The sequence below is a fragment of the Pseudophryne corroboree genome, chromosome 9 (assembly GCF_028390025.1).
Source record: "Pseudophryne corroboree isolate aPseCor3 chromosome 9, aPseCor3.hap2, whole genome shotgun sequence".
NCBI classification, from domain to species: Eukaryota; Metazoa; Chordata; class Amphibia; order Anura; family Myobatrachidae; genus Pseudophryne; species Pseudophryne corroboree.
The window spans coordinates 391,264,895-391,281,702 of NC_086452.1; the positions used below are offsets into that span (position 1 = coordinate 391,264,895).

The 16,808-nt window shown below is 45.1% G+C and overlaps 1 protein-coding gene across 9 annotated transcripts in view; it reads right to left on the reverse strand.

Moving 5' to 3' along the window:
- ERC2 (ELKS/RAB6-interacting/CAST family member 2) overlaps window positions 1-16,808 on the reverse strand; it is a 2,157,515-nt gene that overhangs the window by 244,935 nt on the left and 1,895,772 nt on the right. The gene's annotated exons all lie outside the window — the stretch shown is intronic.

Below are 16,808 nucleotides of genomic sequence, written 5' to 3' on the forward strand. Positions count from 1 at the left end.
GCATGTGCACACCAGCACAAACACAGACCAGAAGTATTCCCCCGGAAACACAAGAATCCGCACCCCTGACAGTCTTCAGATGCCATTATCCCACTAAGCCCCACTTCTTTCTATAGTATGTGCACAATGATAAATTGCTCCGATAGGTTAAAAGGCCCCCATCCACTAGGGAGTTTTATCTCAGCAATGAGTTGGATCCATTTTTCCTGCAATCTGTCCAGCAGCGTCCCAGCAGCCCTGCGATTGCGATTTGCTACTTGAGTGTATTTTTTACATGTGATTTATCTCATACAATCTAACGTTATTAAACCTATTTCTGTGTGATTGAGACAATTATAACGTGCAGCCCATGTGTTCTGCGATTGCGATGCGAGACACACGGGAGCGCACCTCGCATCGCAATCGCATGAAAAGGACATGCAATGTGACACTTTTCATGCAATCCGTCTCAGCAATTCGTCTCATAAAAACAGGCAATATCGCACTAGTGGATGGGGGCCTGTAGGCAAACAGCCTAATTGGATTTCTTGATAACTAGACCCTGTAAAGTGATAAAAGTTAAACAGATTACATGATATTTATAGAACTGGACTGAATGCCAGTGCATTGTTTAGTTCTGCCCTGGGTACTGGAAGTTTTCCAGAAATATGCATAAATAGCTGATTATACAGCATATATAACTTTATGTTGTGTACTTTTTCCACAAATAATATTAAAGACTCAGATGAGGAGGAGGTGTGATTTACCCACTGGCTGGGGTAGAGTGCCAATTTTATATGTTTCTGTATATAGTTTGTTTTTACATGTAAAATACATTTAGACAACTGAATACACTGGGTGGAATTCAAATGTCTGAAAAGTCGGTTAGGTGTCTGTTTTTTCCTGTCTATTAGATGGGAAAAAACAGACTCCCAACTGACTTTTCAAACATTTGAATCTCCTCCAATGTATGCAAGCATCCACTAATCAACCATCGGAAGGCATAAGAAGCACCTGGAGACATAATTATTTATTTTGTATTATTTATGTATTACCAGTCATTTATATAGCGCACACAGAGAAGTCCCTGCCCCAGTGGTGTTTACAATCTATTGCCTTCATTCAGGTCACATTGCTGTTTGCTAAAAATCGCAAACAAGCAATTTTTGGCAAACTGCGCATGTGCTGCACAGCGCATGCATACGCATTCACTGAAGGATGCGATCACACTATGACTGACAGCGGATGCTGTCAGGGGGCGGCATTTCGGTGTTGTGGGGGAGTGATCCGGTCAATGCTAGCGTGGTTTCTGATGAAGAAACTGGCAGCGGAACGCCTGATGCATATGCCGGGCGTCATCATTAATTCTGGACTCAGCGATGCGCTCGCAGTTGTTTTGCGATCAAATCACTGGTTGCCAATTAGCACGCAGGGCGGCCTTGCCCTGCGCTGGGTAGCCCCCAGCATGCTATAGAAGCAGTTGCAGATTCTGAACCTGAATAGGGTCCTATGTTCCCTACTACATGCACACTCATATACACTAGGATTGTTTTTTTTTTTTTTTGCCAGGAGTCAATTAACCTACCAGTATGTTTTTGGATTGTGGGAGTTAACCCAAGTACCTGGAGGAAACCCACGCAATCACAGGCAGAATATAATAATTCCACACAGTTAGGGCTGTGATGGGTGATAAGGCAGTAACGCTAACCATTACACCATCCATGCTGCACATTAAATGATATACAGAAAAAAATTCAATACATCAATGAAAATAGAAAAAAAGACTCCTCCGTTCGGGCCCCCCCTCCTCTCTGACGGCAGCGCTGCAAGTCTGAGCACTAGAGGGCTCAGACTCTACTGCGCATGTGCAGATCACCGGGAAAATGGTGCGGTGGCCATTTTCCCAGTGATTTATCTACTGCGCATGTGTCAAACACTAGAAAACTGTCCGCTGCACCATTTTCACGGTGATTCCACAGCGCTGCTGATAGCGGCATCGGACTCTGGAGAGGTAGGTATTCAAAAAATGGGTGCAGCATGTGCAGTGGGGGGCCCCTTCAGGACTCGAGCCCATGTGCCGCACATACTGCACTCATTATAGATACGCCAGTATGCCGTAAGTTGCAACTGATCACTTAAGTCAGTTTTCCTTCATCAGCATAACCTGTTGTTGTCCTTTTATTGTGAATCTGCGTATATGAAAACACCTGTGTAAGCAACTTTGAGACTTTCGCCGCCGCCCCCCCCCCAGAAGGGCAAAGTGAAGCTGCAAGTACTGTATGTTCCATGCTGTATAAACAAGTACCTGAAATGTTCTGTGCCTACAGCTTTAGAAGAGGTTCACATTAAAAGCTCAATTAGGCTTCAATCGAAACAGCCGCCATATACTATAAATGGTAAAACGCAGGTCTGCCAGAAGACACGTTCACGATGAAAGGAAGAGGAGACATTGGAAGGGATAATGACATTAATGTTCTGGATCTCTGTCTCTTGAGAGCTATTAGAAGATGATGCGGCAATTAACCATAATTAGCCAAGTCATTATATTGAAGTTAAGTTAGAAGCCACCTTCTACACATTCTGCCATGGAAAGTACATGTATAGTATGTTACCAGCAGCCTTGTTACCCTGATAACAACAAAATGTCATCAAAAAGGGACATCCTTGTTGTATAAAGTCCTTTCTTGGCTTAATGCAGACAGCAGAACTATGGAGTAAAGGTGCTGGAGGGGGCCTGTGAGGACTATAAGGGATTACTCATACATTCAGGCAAATGCACACAGGCGTCCAATCAGCATGCACAAATAAACCTGAATGCAAACAAATCAGGACAACATTAAGAACAGCAAACGCATACTGAGTGACAACAAAAATGTCTGCGTGCATCAGGGCCAGATTAAGGCCCTCATTCCGAGTTGTTCGCTCGGTATTTTTCATCGCATCGCAGTGAAAATCCGCTTAGTACGCATGCGCAATGTTCGCACTGCGACTGCGCCAAGTAACTTTACTATGATGAAAGTATTTTTACTCACGGCTTTTTCTTCGCTCCGGCGATCGTAATGTGATTGACAGGAAATGGGTGTTACTGGGCGGAAACACGGCGTTTCAGGGGCGTGTGGCTGAAAACGCTACCGTTTCCGGAAAAAACGCAGGAGTGGCCGGGGAAATGGTGGGAGTGCCTGGGCGAACGCTGGGTGTGTTTGTGACGTCAACCAGGAACGACAAGCACTGAAATGATCGCACAGGCAGAGTAAGTCTGGAGCTACTCTGAAACTGCTAAGTAGTTAGTAATCGCAATATTGCGAATACATCGGTCGCAATTTTAAGAAGCTAAGATTCACTCCCAGTAGGCGGCGGCTTAGCGTGTGTAACTCTGCTAAATTCGCCTTGCGACCGATCAACTCGGAATGAGGGCCTAAGGCTGGTAGAGGGCCCAGGGCAACGGAAGTTGTGGGATCCCCCACTAGTAAAATTGCTAGCAAAGCCCCCCCACACACACACACACTCCCCCTCCCACCCTGACAAACACACCATACATACAGAGCAGCAGGCATCAGAAAGGATGTTACTCACGGAGCAGAAGCAGACACAGCGCATTGGAGCACACAACCACTGTTTTGCGGGATTACACGTCACTATCCTGCGAGACTGACTGTGCAGAAGCACCTTGGCGCATGATCGTAACTAGGGGGGGCTAAAGGGTCACCTTCCCCCGGGCGCTAGATTTGAGGGGGCGCCGAGAACCATGCTCGGCTCCCTGGACCAGCTGATCCTCTACTCCCGCCCGCCGCGATCTCCTCCCGTAGTCAAGGCCATGCAGCCGCGCATCGCGCTGTCATGTTAACAGCACCATCACAGTCCCGCGCTGCTGCACGTCACGCTCGCCAGAGCCTCCCTCTCCTTAACCACCCGCCAGAGCCTCCCTCTCCCTGGCCGCTCGGCAGAGCCTCCCTCTCCCCGACCGCCTGGCAGCATCTGCTGCCAATCCGCCTGCCCGACTGCCTTCCAGCGCCTCCCAGAGCTGTACAGCAGACAGACAGTGGCATGCAGCATCTGTAGAAAAGAGGGGAGAAGACAGCCAGCAACAAAATCATCTCAACTCCCATCTCCCACTGTGGGTTGAGGCAAGTGGGCAATGTGAGGAGGGAGACCAGACAGAAGTAGAGTATATGTGATATATATAATTAAATTACAGGTTGTAATTTAACAAAATAGGTAAAAAGCCAAGGGGGGTGAATACTTTAGCAAGGCACTGTGTGTGTGTATATATATATATATATATATATATATATATATATATATATAGGTTTTTTGTTTTCTTATCTGAATTCTATGTGATTGATCTGCACAAAATAGTCTAAGTTGGTGAAGTGAAATGAGAGTAATTTATATATAAAAATAATTTTTATAAATAGAAAATTGGCATGTGCCTATGTATTCACCCCCTTTGCTATGAAGCCCCTCAAAAGTTCTGGTGTAACCAATTACCTTCAGAAGTCACATAATTAGTGAAATGAAGTTCACCTGTGTGCAATCTAAGTGTCACATGATCTGTCAGTATAAACACACCTTTTCTGAAAGGCCCCAGAGCAGGCATGTCCAAACTGCGGCCCTCCAGCTGTTGAGAATCTACACATCCCAGCATGCCCTGACACAGCTTTAGCATTCTCTGACAGCAAAACTGTGTCAGGGCATGCTGGGATATGTAGTTTCACAATAGCTGGAGGACCGCAGTTTGGACATGCCTGCCCCAGAGGCTGCAACACCACTAAGCAAGAGGCATCACACCATGAAGACCAAGGAACTCTCCAAACAAGTCAGGGACAAAGTTGTTGAGAAGTACAAGTCAGGGTTGGGTTATAAAAACATATCCAAATCTTTGATGATCCCCCGGAGCACCATCAAATCCACCATCTTCAAATGGAAAGAACATGGTACCACAACAAACATGCCAAGAGAGGGCCAGCCACCAATACTCACAGACCGGGCAAGGAGGGCGTTAATCTGAGAGGCAGCACAGAGACCAAGGGTAACCCTGAAGGAGCTGCAGAGTTCCACAGCAGAGACTGGTGTATCTGCACATGTGACCACAATAAGCCGTACACTCCATAGAAGCTGGGCTTTATGGAAGAGTGGCCAGGAAAAAGCCATTACTTAGTGTTAAAAATAAGAAGGCACATTTTGAGTTTGCCAAAAGGCATGTGGACGACTCCCCAAATGTATGGAGGAAGGTGCTCTGGTCAGATGAGACTAAAAATTTACTTTTTGGCCACCAAGGAAAATTCTATGTCTGGCGCAAACCTAACACATCCCATCACCCCAAAAACACCATCAAAAACATGGTGGTGGCAGTATCATGCTGTGGGGATGTTTTTCAGCAGCAGGGACTGTTTTGAGTTGAGGGAAAGATGGATGGTGCTAAATACAGGATATTATTGAGCAAACCCTGTTTCAGTCTGCCTGTGATTTGAGACTGGGATGGAGGTTCACCTTCCAGCAGGACAATGACCCGAAGCATACTGCTAAAGCAACACTCGAGTGGTTTAAGGGGAAACATTTAAATGTGTTGGAATGGCCTAGTCAAAGCCCAGATCACAATCCAATTGAGAATCTGTTGTCAGACTTGAAGATTGCTGTTCACAAGCAGAAACCATCCAACATGAAGGAGCTGGAGCAGTTTTGCCTTAAGGAATGGACGAAAATCCCAGTGGCAAGATGTGGCAAGCTCATAGAGACTTATCCAGATCGACTTGCAGCTGCAATTGCCGCGAAAGGTAGCTCTACAAAGTACTGACTTTAGAGGTGTGAACAGTTACGCACGCTGAAGGTTTCTGTTATTTTGTCCTATTTGTTGTTTGCATCACAATAACAAAAAAAACATCTTCAAAGTTGTAGGCATGCTCTGTGAATGAAATGAGGCAAACCTTCAAACAATCCATTTTCATTCAGGTTATGAGGCCACAAAACATGAAAAATGTGAAGGGGCGTGAATACTTTAGCAAGGCACTATATATATATATATATATATATATATATATAACACAAACTCCCTTGTTGTGCTGTTGAAAGAGTAAATGGATGGTATCTAACTAGTGGGCTGCCCTATTCCACTATGTTCCCTGTTAGAAACAACAAAAGTGAGCAATGTGTATAGCAGTAGTGGAATTGGCGCCCCAAACAATTAGTAGTCTCTTTTACTGGGAATGAAACAATAATACAGCATAACATTTAGTGCCTGTCCGGTTGTTGTAAGTGTCCAAAAACACCTATGGTACAATCCTCTAATGGTAAACTCCTCATTTGAGATACACCCCTTATGAAGTCTCGGCATGAGACGAAACGCATTGGATATTCTATCTTGTTTTGATGTTACCTCCAATCTGCATTATTGGAAGGAGGATATCATAAAAGAAGTTTAATTACTGCCTTGCCCCGGGTGCCGAAAATCCTAGTTTCAGCCCTGCTTGTTGGCCACTATTCATGAACAGCTAAGCCATTGGAGAGAGACTCCTCTGATTAAATGATGCAGCCCATCCTTGTTGTCCATCCCTAAATCTGGCCCTGGCGTGCATCAAAGGTGTACACACAGGGGTTAGTGCAGCGTGTGGTGCATTTTTGCACCGTTAACACTAAGATATAGTATTTTGCACAGTTTGCAGAGTTTGATGCATCTGAATAAGCCAGCAGCAACGCAAGGGTGGCATATGCCCCACTTTATACCAGCAGTACATTAGAAGATGTGGCTTGACAGATTTAGTAAATGCTAAAATTACAGTACACAATATCATATTTTAATGACGTATTATATACAGTACATAACATAATCTGTATTGTTTCTGTATGGTGTTACAGGTTGAGTATCCCTTATCCAAAATGCTTGGGACCAGAAGTATTTTGGATATCGGATTTTTCCGTATTTTGGAATAATTGCATACCATAATGAGATATCATGGCGATGGGACCCAAGTCTAAGCACAGAATACATTTATGTATCATATACAACTTATACACACAGCCTGATAGTAATTTTAGCCAATATTTTTAATAACTTTGTGCATTAAACAAAGTGTGTGTACATTCACACAATTCATTAATGTTTCATATACACCTTATACACACAGCCTGAAGGTCATTTAATACAATACCTTTAATAACTTTGGCCCTCATTCCGAGTTGTTCGCTCGCTAGCTGCTTTTAGCAGCATTGCACACGCTAAGCCGCCGCCCTCTGGGAGTGTATCTTAGCATTGCAGAATTGCGAACGAAAGATTAGCAGAATTGCGAATAGAAATTTCTTAGCAGTTTCTGAGTAGCTCGAGACTTACTCAGCCATTGCGATCAGTTCAGTCAGTTTCGTTCCTGGTTTGACGTAACAAACACACCCAGCGTTCGCCCAGACACTCCCCCGTTTCTTCAGACACTCCCGCGTTTTTCCCAGAAACGCCAGCGTTTTTCCGCACACGCCCAGAAAACGGCAAGTTTCCGTCTAGAAACACCCACTTCCTGTCAATCACAGTACGATCACCAGAACGATGAAAAAACCTCGTTATGCCGTGAGTAAAATACCTAACTTTTGTGTAAAATAACGAACCTTGCGCATGCGCAGTAAGCGACTAATCGCAATATAGCGAAAATCGGCAACAAGCGAACAACTCGGAATGACCCCCTTTGTGTATTAAACAAAGTGTGTGTACATTGAGCCATGAAAAAAACAAAGATTTCACTATCTCACTCTCACTCAAAAAATTCAGTATTTCGGAATATTTGGATATTGGATACTCAACCTGTATTAATAATAAATATGAACTTGCATATACCAAGTAAAATACATTTACAGACACAAATACACAATGAAAACATTAGTTAAGTTCAATCAAATGCAATCATCCAATGCCTTCCCCTTCTCTAAGAGGAATTTGCTCTCCTACCACAGACAGATTCCAAATATCAAATAAATCAAATAAATCAGTGGGAGGGATCAAGCCGTCCAGTTCTTGGCCAATCAGTAGCAGCTGCTGATTGAAATCATCACCAATGCGTATTCTGCACCAGGGTTCTAGCACCCGCAAGTCTTCAGACAGAGGCACATGCACCGTTGTTGTAGTCTGCATTATTATTACTATTCTCATTTACTTATAAGGCGCCACAAGGATTTCATTCATGGGGGGCATTCTGTGAGCAAGCCCTTACTGTACTCCGCCAATGCTGGCATGCCATCCTCCATTCCGTCTTTCTAAATGTAAAGTGGCATAAGCACATTTCTCATCTGCATTTACATGGGGATGAATGCGCAATCAATTTTTGTAACATAAAACAGCAATTTGTGCTACCCAACAGTATATCAAGCCCCACAATGTATCTCTATTAATAAACAGCCACTATCATCCACAATATCCTGCACTACAGAGAGACAATCTTTATGTATGCACAGTAGCGGATCTTGCCACGGGCAAGCAGGACTTTTGCCCGGGACGCCGCCTTCCGGAGAGCGCAGGGCGCCATCCGGAGGGCGCCGCACCAGGGCAAGATCCGCTGCTGCTGTGTGCCCCCTACTGCCGCTGGCCGATGCCCCCCCCCCCACCACCCCCGCTGCCGCTGTGAAGGGAAACTAGATGCGTACGCGTCTAGTTTCCCTTCGTGGAGAGGACCTATGCTGTGCGGTGCGCAATGACGTCATCGCGCACCGCACATCATTTCAGTCTGTACAGGGGGCGTAAATGACCACGCCCCCTGTATGAAGCCACGCCCCCTATTGCCGCCCGGGGCGCACAGAGCGCCAGAACCGGCCCTGTGTATGCATTATAAAGAGATTAATGAAAAGGTACTGTCACTCAGGTGCAATTATATAGCTACATAAAAAGAATTCCTATTGCTCCTGGGTGTAAAAACCAAATGTCAAATGATAATGTACCTATCAATGCTAATAACATCAGGAGACTCCTGCAGTGCAATGTAGACAATGTCTTTGGCATGAAGTACTGAAGGCCTTATTAGAGCTGATCGCAATGCTTGCAAATGCTCTGAAGGCCGCAGTGCGCCTGCACAGGCGATCATGATGCAATCGCGTCAAGATTGAACAGAGACAGGTGTCCGGGAGCAGCGACACGGGGTGAGGGGTGTGTGTGTGGGGGGAAACGACGACAGGAAACGCAGGCATGTGCATTTTCGAGGTTAGATTTGGTTGGGTTATATTGTTTCTGTGCAGGGTAAATACTGGCTGCTTTATTTTTACACTGCAGTTTAGATTTCAGTTTGAACACACCACACCCAAATCTAACTCTCTCAGCACATGTTATATCTGCTCCCCCTGCAGTGCACATGGTTTTGCCCATTAGAGAACAAATTTGGCTGCCGCACCATTTTTTCGGAGACCTGCGCATGAGCTGTAGACTCTGGCACTGTGCCAGAGACTCTAGTGCTCACTCAGAGTGCTAACAGCGCCGCCGCCCACCGCTGCCGGCTACGGAACGGGAGAGGAGAGGCCCACTCACGGAGACTGCACACAGGTCCCCTCCTCTCTAGATACGCCCGTGCCTACACAAGACAAAGAAAGTAGTTGTGTGGGTGCACTAAGAACATCACCTAATTGTTTCTTTAACACATATACATTTTATTAGCATACATTAATATAATATAAAAATGATATCAGACACAATTAAATATTTTTAAAATAAAGAGTGAATATAGTAAAGAAAAATGTGATTATTAAAACTTATTCTCAATACACACTGCTGTTATTATTGTGATGATCGCAATAAATTAGTTCAAAAATGTTTCTCTATCTACTCATGATGTTTATCTCTGTATTGGATAACAAACAAATATATGCATCTGCAGAACATATGTCTATTGATGTGGATTATAATGGGAGACATAATGATGCCCAAGTTCTTAGCCACTATGGGGTCTATTCAGTTGAAGTCGGCATCTAGTCAGTAAGTCGGCAGTTTCCAACTTTTTTAGGTCAAATCATGATTTGACCTATTCAATGGTACTGACATTTTTCCGACTTGTCGGAAAACACGTGGATCGGCAGATTAGCCGCGGATCCATGTGTTCTGTCGGATTTGCAGACATATCTGACAGGTTTTAGTCCCATTTTCGACAATGTCAATCCGACTTTAAAAAAAGTTGGATTGGCATTGTTGAAAACGAGCAAAACCCGTCAGATTTGCCCGCAAATTAAATATTGCACTGTTGGATCCTATCTGTAGGAGAGGATCCGACATGTATTGCATAGACCCTTATGTGGTTAAGTGAATTTATCTACATTCACTGAATCAGGTTAATTACCATTACAATGTATTAAACACACTAGTGGTATTCTCAGTTGGGGATGTGGTTATGTGACTGGCGGTCACAATACCGACGCCGGAATACCGAACCCTGAATATCCCAACGGTCTGCATGCCAACCAACAGGGACTATTCCCACTCGTGGGTATCCACGACACCCATAGAGTGGGAATAGAACCTGTGGCAGATGCAGCGTGCCACCGTGCGCGCTGCATGATGAGCGCATCGAGCCTCCCCTGCCGGCCATCTAACAACTGGGATCCCGGCATCGGTATTGTGAACGGCGGTCTCCTGACCGCCGGTCACACATACCCAACCCCTCAATTGGATATGACTTTCTTTATACTGTTTAGAATCTGCACAACAGTGGTGGGACATGCAAGATGGAGGCATGAGCAGGTCCAATAAGGACCAAAATATGACAGGAAGCAGGTAAGAAGGCACAAACTACAATTCCCTACTTTATATATTAACTTTATTTATATATAGCGAGTACATATAACACAGTTCCTTCCAGTGAATATTTAGTCATTAAGACCAGTCCATTCTACAGTGGAGGTTACAATCAATATTCCCTGACACACACACACACACACACACACACACACACACGCTACAATTAAGCAAATACATTTTTTACCGTGGAAGAATAACAGGTGCCAACTCTATATGCCGCGTACTTTATATTGTGCTAGCTACAGATATATCTCTGCTCAAATTTTACAGAGTAATTTGGAGGAGCCTCATACTATAGTCCACATAAACAGATATTTAGGTACACAAACATAAAGATGTTATTTATTTATTTATTTATTCCAAAACATGTGGTGAAGTAGGGCTAAAGGACATATTCATTAATATACCACACATCTGCTCGCTGATAACTTTGGTCTCCGGCTCACGCGAGTTGCAGCTGTCCCCTGCGAAAAGCAGCAGTCCCTCCCAACACTGACAGTTACACAGCTGAGTAATAGTGTGCAACTTTACACTGCTGGGTCTAATTTTACACTGCCGGGTCTACCTTTACACTAATGGGTCTAACTTTACACTAATGGGTCTAACTTTGCACTGCCATGTCTAATTTTACACTGCTGGGTCTTATTGTACACTGCCAAGTCTAACTTTACACTGCTGGGTCTTATTGTACACTGCCGGGTCTAACTTTACACTAATGAGTCTAACTTTACACTAATGGGTCTAACTTTGCACTGCCATGTCTAATTTTACACTGCTGGGTCTTATTGTACACTGCCGGGTCTAACTTTACACTGCTGGGTCTTATTGTACACTGCCGGGTCTAACTTTACACTGCCGGGTCTAACTTTACACTGCTGGGTTGGTGTTAGTGCGCATGCACGACCTGAAGTGCATCCTAGGACAGTGCCCGGTTGGTAGTCACTGAGCTATTTCAGTATGACCCAAACACACTAATTAGAAGGTGTTTCCCTTACATTTGGCCACGTAGTGTATGTGATTTTTGACCAGGCAAGTTCCTTTATACCCCTTTTACACCGCCAGCATATAACATGGGTTACTGCACATGAACGCGCATAACCCGTGTTGCTGGTTGGTGTAAAAGGGCTTAGTTGGCATAATCCGGGTCGAGTGACCCGGTATTCCAACTCGGGTAGCTTGCAGGTTTGAACACGTGTTCAACCCGGCAAACTCTGCTCTGTAAACAATACGGCTTCCCGTTTACAGTGAATGTACGGACGGCGCTTAGAGATCATGTGATCTCCAAGCACTGCCCCCACCGCGTCATCAGAGACGTCACCAACCCACCAATAAGCCGGGTTGGCAAATGCAGTGTGAAAGGGGCCTGACACAGGTCGCAGCCGGGTAGCACCCATGACAGGCTCCTGGCTGCGACCCGCAATATTTGGTCTAAAAAGTGGTAAGTATATTACACAGTCCAATAAACTGTGGATAGGAGATGTGTTACCATCCAGAATACACAGCTATTGTAACAAAATAACTACATTCCTAAAGAAACATAAATGGTACAGAATACGGAACTGATGCGGAGAGAATATTATGCCAGTTGGTGTGGCGTATACTGCACATGGTCAGAAAGCGAATGAACGTAATCATGGTGGGTACACACTATGCCATACGCCCTATGAGCAGTACTACATAGTTTTTCCCCTCCCGAGCGGGCCGCCGGCATAGTGCATACACATTATGCGATATCGCATAGTGACGTCATGGCACCGCCAGCCCGAACATGCAGCATCTGACGATACTGTCAGTTTGAGCGGCATGCACTGGCAACAGCGGGAGCCGATAATGACCCCCGAGAGCGCAGATAAGCCATTGCTGGCAGCATACACACTGGGCGATATGGTAAACAATATGGCTCAGGAGGTTAAAAATGAACAATATTGTCTTGCAAGAGCAGGGACTTTCATGTGCCTTTCCTTTTCTTACTTACACTATCTTATACTCCTTACTCCCTGTTATGGCACCTAACCCCTGGTTTTCTATACCTGTCCTATATTGTCTTGAACTGTAAGTGCTGTTTTCTTGTTTGCTCATTTGATTATGTACTGTGTAATGGGCGCTGCGGATCCCTTGTGGCGCCATATAAATAAAGGATAATAATAATAATTGTTTACAAAATCGCTTAGTTTATACCCACCATTAGTTCTGCAACTGCCAGCATACCCAAATACTTTAGACAGGACAAGACGTGTTGGCACATGTACATCCCCAGCAAAATACTATCTTTAACTCATTTTTTATGTATCTGGTTAACCAACACCCACCACAAAACAAGTGTTGGAACAATCCTAGTGCTGGGTTTTCCCAGGGGTAGTGGGCAGCATTTATATTATCTGTGGGAACCCCATGATGTTTGTCCCCCTGATTTTGCTAGGACTGTCAGCACTTTTAGGGGATGGCCATGCCTCTTTTTTTAATTTCTGTTGTTGCATTATTATTTTTATTTCGAAAACACCAATAATCATGAACAGACTGATGAATATGACTGGCATATAAAGCCTAATGATGCACTTAATGATGTATCATCTTCCTTTGATCAAACGTTCCAGTGGAAAAAGCAGGATTTTATAAGGGGGGTTTCCAAACAATTAGTTACAGACCAATTAAAAAATGGTCTGTAAGCAATTAAAGGGAATTCGTATATTGTATCTTGTATATTATGGAACCATGTAGTAATGAAAATGAATTATCTAGCTGCTAGTGCCTAACCCTAACCTCCCCCCTTAGTGCCTAAACCTAAACCCTCTTTCCTGCAGCCTAACCCTTTCCTGTCACGATCCGGGTACTGAGACATCGTTTTCTACCTGTCAGATGTCTCCTGAGGCTGGCTCAGCGAGCCAGGGCCGGGCTTCAACTATGGTTATGGTTACTGCCTACAGCGCTGGTATCAGCGGCCTCCTCAGTAAATGTACTCACGGTGGTGCGGCGCTCTCAGCCCTGTCGCGGCCGTCATTGCCGCGCCTGTGGTCCTCTACTGGATGCGCGTCCTCGGTGCGCCCCGGCCGCCACCTCTATCCCTGTGGCCGCTGTGCGCGTCTGGGCGCGTGGAGTCCGGTTGCTGCGGCTCCGCCGCCATTGTTGTTTGTACTCATGCTTCACAGTACTTAATTCCCCTTCTGGTTCTGTTGATGGGCGCAGCCATCTTGGACTTTGACACATGATACCCATTCATCTATCCTCAGTGCTACTGGAGCCATGTCATAATTGCCAGACCAATCCCTGTTATGCAGCAGGTATAAATATCCTGTCCCAGCTCCCAGAAGATTGTCAGTGCTTCCATTGTCTATCCTGTGATTACAGTGTGCAGTTCACTGTGGACTTCTCCTGCAGTTCATCCTGACTCCCTGGTGGTTTCCCCTTGCGGTGTTGTTCCAGCTCTCCAGTGTTTAAGCCCTGTGGTGCAGCCTGTCATCTTTGCTCCCGCACCCAGTGCTAACAAAAGGGATCCGGTCTGAAGGTCGACAATGTTTAGGTCGACCACTATAGGTCGACAGTCACTAGGTCGACATGGATGGAAGGTCGACAGGGTTTCTAGGTCGACAGGTCTAAAGGCCGACATGAGTTTTTCACATTTTTTTTCTTTTTTTACATTTTTTCATACTTAACGATCCACGTGGACTACGATTGGAACGGTAATCTGTGCCGAGCGAAGCAAGCCATGCGAGGGGACGCGGTGCTCTAATTAGGGATCCCGGTCACTCTACGAAGAAAACGACACCCAAAAAAAATTTATACCTCATGTCGACCTTTAGACCTGTCGACCTAGCACATGTCGACCTAGAAACCCTGTCGACCTTCCATCCATGTCGACCTAGTGACTGTCGACCTATAGTGGTTGACCTAAACATTGTCGACCTAGATACTGTCGATTTGATGAACCACACCCCTAACAAAAGGGTTATGCTCTGGCTTTCCAGTAGCCACTCTCCAGTTACCCTCTGTGCTCCTGCGAACCCCAGTTTCTTCTTCAGTTCTCCTGCGAACCTCAGCTTCTTTTACAGTTCTCCTGCGAACCCCAGCTTCTTCTACAGTTCTTCTATGAACCCCAGCTTCTTCTACAGTTCTTCTATGAACCCCAGCTTCTTCTACAGTTCTTCTATGAACCCCAGCTTCTTCTACAGTTCTCCTACGAACCCCAGGTTCTTTTACAGTTCTCCTGCGAACCCCAGCTTCTTTTATAAGTTATCATGCGAACCCCAGTTTCTTCTTCAGTTCTCCTGCGAACCCCAGCTTTGCCTACAGTTATCTACGAACACCAGCTTCATTTATAATTTACCTGAGCACCCCAGTATTATTTACAGTTCACCTGCTAAATCTCAGCTTCACATTATACCTCACCTGGGTTCCCAAGTATTGTACTGAACTTTCATGCTCATTCCGGATTACTGGTCCTAACCAGCTGTATTGTACTCACCTGTGACTTTTATTTGTTTCATTGCACCTTATATGACTTTTTATTTAATAAATACCCTCAAAGATATCTCCAATTGTCGTGGTCACGCCTTCGGGCACTTACTGCTACTGTCTAACGCATGTCTAGGAGTCCACTCACTCCTCCTAAATTCTGGTACCCATCAGCCCCTTTAACTGAGGCTTCCAGTTACCTTCACCAGCCCTCACTTGTGACATTTCCTCCCTCTCTGCATCCTAACCCTAACCTACCCTGCCTGCAGCCTAACACCCCCCCTCCCTCCCCCCGCAGCCAAATCCTTACCCTCCCGGCTGTGGGTATTCTGGCGTCGGGATGCTGACTTGGTTGGAAATCCAGCATCGGTGTTTTGACGAGTGTCGGGAATCCAGCATCGGTATTTCAACTGCCAGGATCCTGACAGCCAGGATCTTGAACGTATACCACAACTAAATAGCAGGCGCAACTCATTGCAGGCATAGCCAGATTAAGGGGGGGATGCAGGGCATACTGTACCCAGGGCCCCCTTTTGTCAGTGGGCCCCCCTGCCAGAGCACAATGATATCACTAGCTCAGTGATGATTAACCTTGACACTCCAGCTGTTGTTGAACTACACATCCCAGCATGCCCTGCTACAGTTTTGCTATTTGGCCATGCTAAAACTGATGCAGGGCATGCTGGGATGTGTAGTTCAACAACAGCTGGAGTGTCAAGGTTAGCCATCACTGCACTAGCTTTTCCTCTTATGCAACAGCAGAACCAGGCAGCCAAAATGCAAGCAGAACAGTATGCAGTGCAGGCAGAGACACAGGAGTATCAGATTTAATGAGATACCAACCCAAGTAGAGATAGGAGGGTGGAGAGAGCTGTAAGCGACCCAGGGATCTCAGCTTCTCCTCCTCCTTGCCTGGGAGTCTGGGTCCTGTGTAAGACACACACAGAGTCCTCCTGCATCCTGTCCCAGTGTGTAAGTAATACAGAGGCTGCTGCTGTTCTTTCATGTGACAAGATAAATCATAGATTTATTTTTCTATGTGCATTTTAAGGTTGTTTAAGTTGCCTTCGTTGTACTACAAGTCAATTTTATAAAATAGTTGTCTTTCAATTAGGTGGCGCTATATACAATTCCCAGGCATTATTAAACTATTAGTTTAAATCTAATATAAACCATTGGTTTAAATTTAATATACACAATCCATACCTCCCAACAGGACCCATTCCAAGAGGGACAAAATGCTCTCTTACCTGGACTTCCTTCTTAAATTATGATTGCAGTCACCTGTGTTGAAGTACCTTTCTTATCAATTAAATAGTTTAACACAGGTGACACCAGTAATATATGCACAATCTAATATACTCCTCCCCTCCACCAGGGCCCCCCTGTCTTAAGTGCCCCGGGCACCCCCAAGGTTTAATCCGCCCCTGATTGCAGGAATAGTCAGAGAAGAAGAGTTCCCCAACATTTCATTGTTATTCAATTCAACATTAGGTGATGCTGGCGTCCCCATGTGATGTCATTCTTCGGCACTGGGAAGCTGCGAGCAGATGGCGCCATGGAAGGTGCAGATAGAGTATAGGTAAATCCTTTTTACCTTTAATGAAAAAGTTGAACTGAATAACACTGA